The following is an 8,978-nucleotide window of genomic DNA, read 5'->3' on the forward strand; positions in this document are numbered from 1 at the left end:
CTGAGGCAGAGTTTCTGTCACTGGCATATGAAAGCATCCTATTTAATTCTGGCTTCATGCCCACATTATCTTCTTGAATTGTCTATTAAGTCCCATGTTGTGTGAGTAGAGATTTATTCTTTTGAGTATTTGTGTCTCCTAATAGGTGATGATAGGTAAACAACTATATAACTTTGGAGAGGGAACTATTTTTCTTGTAATTGCACCAAAAAATACTTATAAAGGAAAATGATAATACATTTAACAACATAAAAGGTGAAATGATCCTTTTGTGGTTGGTAAGCATGGTAACTAGGTTTTCATACTCACCTGTGAAATGTGCCTCCTTCCAGGCTTGTTACCATGTAGGCATATTACCCATCTGATGTGAAAAAAAAAAGTTAAAATTTTTGCACATAAAAATTTGATAAATAAAATGTAAAAGGTAATTTTAAAAACTAAAGAACATTTTTTCCATATTTAATACAAAGAGTTAATATTCTTTCTACCTAAAAATTTCTATAAATAGATGAATTCTCCAAGAGTAAAATATATAAAGGATATAAACAAGCAAAGGATGCTAAATAGATTTTAAATATTCTGTCTTACTTATAATCAAAGGAATACAGATTAAAATATGATACCATGTTCATTTACCAAATTTGCATGTTTTTTCTCTAATAAGGATGTGCTGGCTATCAGCTGGGTGCCTCAGCACTCCTCAGTCTCCATCAGGCTAGCCTCAGCCTGTTACCATGGCAGTGGCAGGAGGTACACAAGGCCTCTTGAGGCCTGGCCTTAGAATTGGCACACTGTCACTTCCAATGTATCTTCAGCCAAAACAAATCAAAGGTCAGCAAAGATTGGAGAAAAGAGGCACTTACACTGCCTCTTGATGGGAGGAGTTTCAAAATTATATTGCAAAGGTTGTGGTCACAGGGAAGGTGGAGAATTAAGGCTGATTTTCAATCAATTACAAGTATGTACCAATTATCTCAATTATATTTTTATCAAAAAATTATGCATATCTGGCTATATATCATCTAGATATAGCTATATACACATATATATGTGATGTACATGGATGTACAGATAGCTAGGCTATCCATTGACATCTATCCCAATTAAACAAGCACTACACAAAAGAGAATAAATACAAGGCCAATAAGTCTATGAAAAAATGCTCAATAGCACTCATTGCCATGAAAATGTGAATTTAAACCACCAGAATGGCTGACACTACAAAAAAAATTGGTAATGAGGTAGGTAGTTACTAAGACTCATACACATACGTAACTTGGTAGAAGTACCCTGGACCTTGTGCATATCTATCAGTTGAATATAAGTTTATTCTATGACCTAGAAATTCTGCTCCTATGTGCATTGGAGGACATGTTTAAGAATATTCATGAGAGTGTTCATTATAGCCCAAATCCATTTTTTTTTTTGAGAGACAGAGTCTCACTCTGTCACCCAGTCTGAAGTTCAGTGGCGCAATCTTGGCTCATTGCAACCTCCATCTCCTGGGTTCAAGAAATTCTCCTGCCTCAGCCTTCTAAGTAGCTGGGATAACAGGCATCTGCCACCATGTCCAACTAATCTTTCTGTTTTTAGTAGAGACAGGGTTTCACAATGTTGGCCAGTTTGGTCTTGAACTTCTGGCCTCAAGTGATCTGCCTGCCTCATCTTCCCACAGTGTTGGGATTACAGGCATGAGGCACTGCAGCTGCCACAATCAATTTAAATGTTCATCATCAATAGAATGGATAAATACAGATGCTACTCGTCTTTCAATGGGATTATATCCCAATTAAACCATCATAAGTTAAAGATGTTGTAGTCAAAAATGGATTTAATACACCTAACCTTACTGAACACTGTAGCTTAACCTAGCCCACCTTAAACACGCTCAGAGCATTTGCATTACCCTACTATTGGGCAAAAGTCTCTAACACAAACCTCTTTTACAATAGTGTTGAATAACTTCTGTAATTTATTGAATATTGTACTAAAAGCAAAAAACAGAATAGTTATATAAGTACTCAAAGTATGATTTCTACTGAACACACATTGCTTTCATGCTGTCATAAGTAGAAAAACCATTAAGCCAAACCATCTGAGTTCAGGGACTCTCTGTAAATTATAAAGCTTTTTCTACAGAATGAAATATTATACAGCAATAGAAAGAGCAAATACAGCTTTTAGCAACAACCTTAATAACTCTAACAGACATAAATTTGAGCAAAAAAAAAAAAAATCCAAAAAAGCTCAGTTGACCCTTGAACTGCACAGGCCCACTTAGATTCTGTTCAGCCTCTGCTACCCATCACACAGCAAGACCAATCTCTCCTCTTCCTCCTCCTTCTCAACCTACTCAATATGAAGATGACAAGGATGAAGACCTTTGTGATGATACTCTTCCTCCTAATGAATAGTAACTATATTTTCTCTTTACAATTTTCTTAATCATAATTTCTTTTTTCTAGATACTTTATTGTAAGAATACAGTATATAATTTTTTATACAAAATATATGTTCATCAGTTGCTTGTGTTATCAGTAAGGCTTCTGGCCAATAGTAGGCTATTGGTAAAGTTTTTGGAAAGTCAAAGGTTATAAATGAATTTTCAACTGTGTGGAGGGTCACTGTCCCTAACCCCTGAGCTATACAAGGGTCAACTGTATATACTTATGATCCCAGTGCTATAAAGTTCACACACTGGTAAAACTCATACACTGGTAAAACTGGTTATAGGAATCAAAACAGTAGTCACCTTTGGCGAGAGGCCAGGCAATCCAGAAGTGGCACAGGGAAGGCATCTAGGGTGCTGCTAACATGCTAGTCTTGATCTGGATTGTGGTTTTACTTTTGCAAAAATTCAAGCTGTTCACTTAACATTTGAGCTCTTTGCTCATGTTACACTTAGTAATATTTATAATAGTAATGTTTGTAATATAACAGTAAGAATTAGATTTGTTTTAAAGTGTCCCCGATTAAAATGCAAATGCCTCTCAGGGAGAGTCCTCATTTTAACCCATCACAGAGCTCTCCTGAGGAGGGACTGGTAGAGCACGAGCTGCGAGCCAGATAAGAGACTGCAGGGCTGACCAGGACTGAGAGACCAGCCTCTGTGGGAGTGAGAAAAGAGAGGCTCTAAAGGCTTCACGGGAAACAACTAGCACTGACAGTTGGCAGTGACAGCAGAGGGCCCAGCAAATATGTATGCAAAGGGCAGGTCCTCATTGATGGCAAAACCAGGCTCAGTGGTCCCCTTCCACACTCTTGTGGAAGCCTGTCTTCCCTTCCTAAACTCCATCTCTCTCTCTAGTCCCTTCCACTCAGTGTGGAAGCTGCTTTTCTCTCCTGGATTTCATCTTTCTGGATTCTGTCACTCGGTGTGAGAGTTAGCTGTTTCTTTCTCTCTCCTTCTCCTGTTTCTCTCTCTCTTTAAATAAATCACTTTCTACAAACACTTTTGAGTCCGACATTTACTGTGCACTGTGCTGTGGTCCCCTTTCTCGTTCTTGAGAGGGCAGGAGACCAAGAACCTGGAGAAACATCCTCTCAGGGAAGCTGAGGGCACCCTGAACCTCTGAACCCCTGAACCCCAATATTACACTAGTTTCTAATGAGATTTGTTGCAGAAATGTCATGAGATGTGACAGCAAGTTTAAAGGGACTCAGAAGGTACCCAGATGAAAGAGCTCTTTCTTATAGCTCTCTGCCATTTCCCCTCTCCTTTTTAACTCCATTTTCTCCATCTAATTCCTCATTGTGGACACATTCTGAATTTTTTCATTGATAAAAAAGAGATCCATGTTCCTTAGGCTTGAGGCCACCTAATGGATATTTGGTGTCTATAGCTGCTAGTATACAAGAAAGGATATAAATAAAAAGATAGGCTCATTCAGGGGGACCCTGTATTAACGCAGACTATTAATATAAATCATTGCATTTCTAACATAGCAGGGGAGATTTATCATTTCATTTATCCAGACTTCGCTCAAGAATTTTTAAACAGGCCACAGTTTGCCCCATAGGCGTCTGAAAGCACATATGATTTTAACCAGTGTAATGTTTGAGTATGTCTGGCCCCCTCTCAAGGTTGATAATAAATTTGATTTACTAAAATGTAGCAAAGTCAGTTACTGCTATCTGCAAACATGGCTCACAATAATCAAAGGAACATAGAAAGAAAATGATGGGAAACTAATCTCCAAGATGGAAAATCAAACAGTGTGCCTTTTCTGGACAGATAGAATCCACTGCAAAAACACAACACTGATTTGCTTTCCAGCCACCAGGACCTGCTCTTGTTGTAGCCACATATGACTAAGCCCTCAGATAATGGAAATAAAATCAGAAACCATTTGGCAAGTAGAATCTTGGGAGATGATACTGACCTTGTGTGTCCCTCATGGTATCCCACCATGTTAAGCCAACCAGAGCCCAAGCTAAATGACAACTCAAATAGGCAGAGGATTATACAAATGAGCCAAAGTCATAGTCACTTCCCAAGTACCCCCCTGGCAGTCCCACCCACCTCCCGACACAGTATCATGACCATCCACATAACAAAGGAAGGACCATTATCGGATGGATACCCTGCTACCCTACCTATAACCCTGAGAGAGCTGATGTTTCCAGTAGGCAGCATGATCAACCTTCTTAGCACCCAGAGCTAACTGCAAATGCTCTGCATTCTAGGTTTTATACACCAGTTAAAGGAAAATATGTATTCTTTTATCCAACTATTGCTATGTTTATCAAGGGCTATAACTAGGCCCAAAGCCTAGAGGGAGCAGGTTTATTTAATAATGATGTTCTAACGCAACAGCTGGACACAAAAAGAAAGAGGACAGAAACAAAGAAAAGTCACTGTGCAGATGTCTGAGGAATCCAATCCTGATCTCATTTTCATAAAATTATGAAGTCCCAACAGTATATGCACTTACAAACTCTGCCTCATGAATCTTCATTCATTCACCCAATCAATGTGTCCTGACCATTAGCTGTGAGCTAGAAACTGCTGGGGGTGGGGAAAGCAGTGATTGTTAATAAGATATAATCCCTGGCCTTAAGAACCCTTGAGAAGTGGAAATATCTGTGTGTGTATACATGCTCAGAAACAGGTCATTGCAATTGAGTGATCAAGTGCTATAGCTCGGGATATAAGACCTCTAAACAAGTATAGCAGGCTAACTCAGGCCACCCGCAGATCAGTAAATGTTACCTTATAAGGAAAAGGGGTCTTAAAAATATTGGCATGGGGAGATTATCCTGATGGGCCCTAAATCCAATCATAAGTGTCCTTATATGAGAGAGAAAGAGGGAGATTTGATACAGACACACAGTAGAAACAGCCATGAGAAGACAGAGGCAGAGATTAGAGTGATGCAGCCACAAACCGACGAATGCCAGCAGCCACCAGAAGCTGAAACAGTCAAGAAAGGGATTCTCCTCCAGAACCTTCTGAGGGAGTGCGGCCTGAACTACATTCTGACTTTGGACTCTGGCCTTCAGTCCTGTGACAGAATACATTCCTGTGTTTTAAGCCATCAAGTTTGCGGTCATTTATAACAGCAGCCACAGGAAAATAATACACCAAAAGTTGGGAAATACTTTACAGAAAAAAAAAATGCCTGAGCTGAGTTGCAGAAAGTGTGTAGATGGAAGGTGAGAGGTCAGTGGTTGATTGTGGCTGGTATATAAACTGCAAGAAGGCACCACTTCTCAGCCTTTTAGCTAAGACCAAGGGTCGTATATGTTCCTATCAGTTTAAAATGCAAGAAAGTGAGAGATGAGACCAGTTGTGGGCTACATTATGCATTGTCAATTATTTGTTTTGTTTGATATTTATTCATGGTGAATGAAAGGGAGCTATTAAAAGATGTTAAGCCATTTACAATTTAGATTTACATTTCAGAAAAGTCTCTCTACCTGTATATACAGACCTTTACCACCCAACCCCATATCTAGCCCACAGGGAATACATCCAAATTCCTACTTCTTTCTCTATAGCCACTGTTACTGTTCTGATCCAAGCCATGGTCATCTCTTCTGGATTTGGATATAGCCTTCCATTTGGTCCTCTGTTTTTCTGCTTGTCTGTAGCCTACCCTCAACACAGCAGTCAGCATGTCACTTAATCAGGTCATGTCACTCCTCTCCTTCCCATTTCACTCAGAGTAAGAGCCAAAGCCCTAGAATGCCCCTTCCTGTGCTCTACCTCCTCACACCCCGGGCCTGACCTCCCTCCCTCACCCTGAGGCAGACACGGTCCCTCCTCACTGCTACTCCCTGGACAGACCAACCCAGTCCTGCCTCGGGCTTTTCACAGACAGTTTTCTTTGTTTGAAATGATTTGTCTCCTTGATATTCCTTACCTCCATCAAGTCTTTGCCTAAATGTCACTGTCTTGATGAGGCCTACCCCAACACACACTGTCTTTTAAACTGCAACCTCCCTCTTACCCTGCTTTTCCTTTCTTTCTTCCATATCTTCTAACATATCTTCTAACACACTGATATAGTTTGGATGTCTGTCCCCTCCAAATCTCAAGTTGAAATGTAATCCCTAGTGCTGGAGTGAGGCCTGGTAGGAGGGGTTTGGGTTATGGGGGAGGATCCTTCATGAATGGCTTGGTGCTGAGTTCTCCCTCTGAGTTCATGCAACATCTGGTTGTTTAAGAGTATGACACCTCCCCCTACTCTGGCTTCCACTCTCACCATGGGGTGCCTGCTTCCCCTTCACCTTCCACCACGATTGGAAGCTTCCTGAGGCCCTCATTGAGAGTAGATGCCAGTACCATGCTTTCTGTACAGCCTGCAGAATCATGAGCCAAAATAAACCACATTTTAAAAATAAATTACCAAACTTAGGCATTCTTTTACAGCAAGAATGGACTAACACAATATCTAAATTTACTTATTGTGTTTATCATTTAATGTTTAATTATTTAATGTCCCCCTGTAAAATGTAAGCACCATGGAGAAAGAAAGTAAATATGTGTTTTGTTCAGAGTCATAACTTAGGTGCTAAGACATAGCAAGTACTGAAAAAATATTTGTTGAACAATTAAGTAAACAATGAATGGGAATGGAATGGAGCAGAGGTGACCTTGGAGGCTGGGAAGCCAGATGAGCTCAGAGAACTGTGTAGTGTTCCTGATTCTAAAATGATGTAATCAATGGTGACCCTTTAAATGTCAACTTGAAAGGATGACAGAAACATATATATATATGGTTCTGAAAGTAAACTAAGTAGCCAACAATGATTTGCTGGACTCTATTATGTCCATGTTCAAACAGATTTTAGTAAACATTCCGAACATTGGGCTTAAAAGTCATTAAACAAATATAGATTAAGCTATTATGATAACGATGGACATTCAAACATCAAATGTCAAAAACTTTACAGTTTGATAAGAGAAATAAGGTATCTAGAAGATTGTCACATATTTTAGAGGGTTTTCTTAAGTATGTTGTTGTAAGAATATTTATAAGAATGCAGCAACTATAAGTAGGCAATGCTGTCAAAGCCAGTCTCATATACAGTATCGCTTGCTTGAGTATAAATTAAAGCAGCATTTTTAAAAAGCATTTTGGTAATAATATTAATAGCCTTAAAAAATGTATTACATGATCTAAACTAAAGAGGAAAAAGTGCACAGGAAGAAAACTGAGAAAAAAATACACCAAAGTATTAACAATGATTCTTTCTAAAGAATAAACCACCATATTTCAGTGACTTAACAGTTTCATGTGACAGTGAAACCCAGTGGTCTTAGTCAGCAGGGGGAGCTCATTCATGCAATGATTAAGGGATCCAGACTCCTTCCATCTCCTGTTCTCACATCCCTTAGAGACTAATTATCAATTGCTTCCTTCCAGCAGACAGAAAAAGATCTTGAGGAAAGTACACTGGTAACTTCAAAGTCTTGGCTTGAAAGTGACCTGATTACATATCATTGGTCACATGTAGATGCAGAGAGGTAGGGGCTGCAAAATCTATACCAAAACTAATTATGGAAAAAGGAACAAGACATTTGGTGGACAGTAAAGGGAGCCTTCTCTGCCACAGATGGGATTTTCTTCTCCTTTATATTTATCTTTATTTTCTAAATGTTCTGTAATGAACAAGCATGACTTTAATAATGAGAAAAAAATCATATATTTACATATACATATATATACACATATATATGTCTGCAAAAAAAAAGTTAGTAATCTTTGATCCAGTAAACTCATTCTTTAAACTTATAATAAATAAACAATTAGATTGGGGGAGTGGCTGGCAAGGTGACTGAATAGGAACGTCTCTGGTCTGTAGCTCCCAGTGATATCAATGCAGAAGGTGGGTGATTTCTGCATTTCCAACTGAGGTACCCAGTTCATCTCTTTGGGACTGGTTAGACAGTGGGTGCAGCCCATAGAGGACAAGCTGAAGCAAGATAGGGCATCCCCTCACCTGGGAAGCACAAGGGGTCAGGGAACTCCCTCCCCTAGCCAAGGAAAGCCATGAGGGATTGTGCCGTGAGGAACGGTGCATTCTGGTCCAGGTACTGCACTTTTCACATGGTCATCACAACCTGCAGACTAGGAGATTCCCTTGGATGCCTACACCACCAGGGTCCTGGGTTTCAAGCACAAAACCAGGCAATCATTTGGGTAGACACCTCTAGGACGAAGCTTCCAGAGGAAGGAACAGGCAGCAATCATTGTTGTTCTGCAGCCTCTGATGGTGATACCTAGGCAAACAGAGTCTGGAATGGACCTCCAGAAAACTCCAGCAAACCTCCAATGGGGGGTTTTCATACCCCATTGGTGCCTGTAACACCAATGAGACAGAACCATTCACTCCCTGGAAAGAGGGCACAGAAACCAGGGAACTCAGTGGTCTTACTCACCAGATCTCACTCCCACAGAGCCCAGCAAGCTAAGATCCACTGGCATAAAATTCTCACTGCCAGCACAGCAGTCTGAAGTTGACCTGGGATG

The 8,978-nt window shown here is 39.9% G+C and overlaps 1 non-coding gene and 1 pseudogene across 1 annotated transcript; both read left to right on the forward strand.

Moving 5' to 3' along the window:
• The first annotated feature begins 263 nt into the window (after positions 1 to 263).
• On the forward strand, positions 264 to 367 carry LOC118151985 (small nucleolar RNA U13). The gene has a single exon (XR_004740371.1). It is a non-coding gene; the product is annotated as a small nucleolar RNA U13 (small nucleolar RNA).
• Positions 368 to 5,704: 5,337 nt separating this feature from the next.
• LOC118151720 (U2 spliceosomal RNA) lies at positions 5,705 to 5,882 on the forward strand (annotated as a pseudogene).
• The last annotated feature ends 3,096 nt before the right edge of the window (positions 5,883 to 8,978 follow it).

This window comes from Callithrix jacchus, chromosome 2 (genome assembly GCF_049354715.1).
Source record: "Callithrix jacchus isolate 240 chromosome 2, calJac240_pri, whole genome shotgun sequence".
Lineage (NCBI taxonomy): Eukaryota > Metazoa > Chordata > Mammalia > Primates > Cebidae > Callithrix > Callithrix jacchus.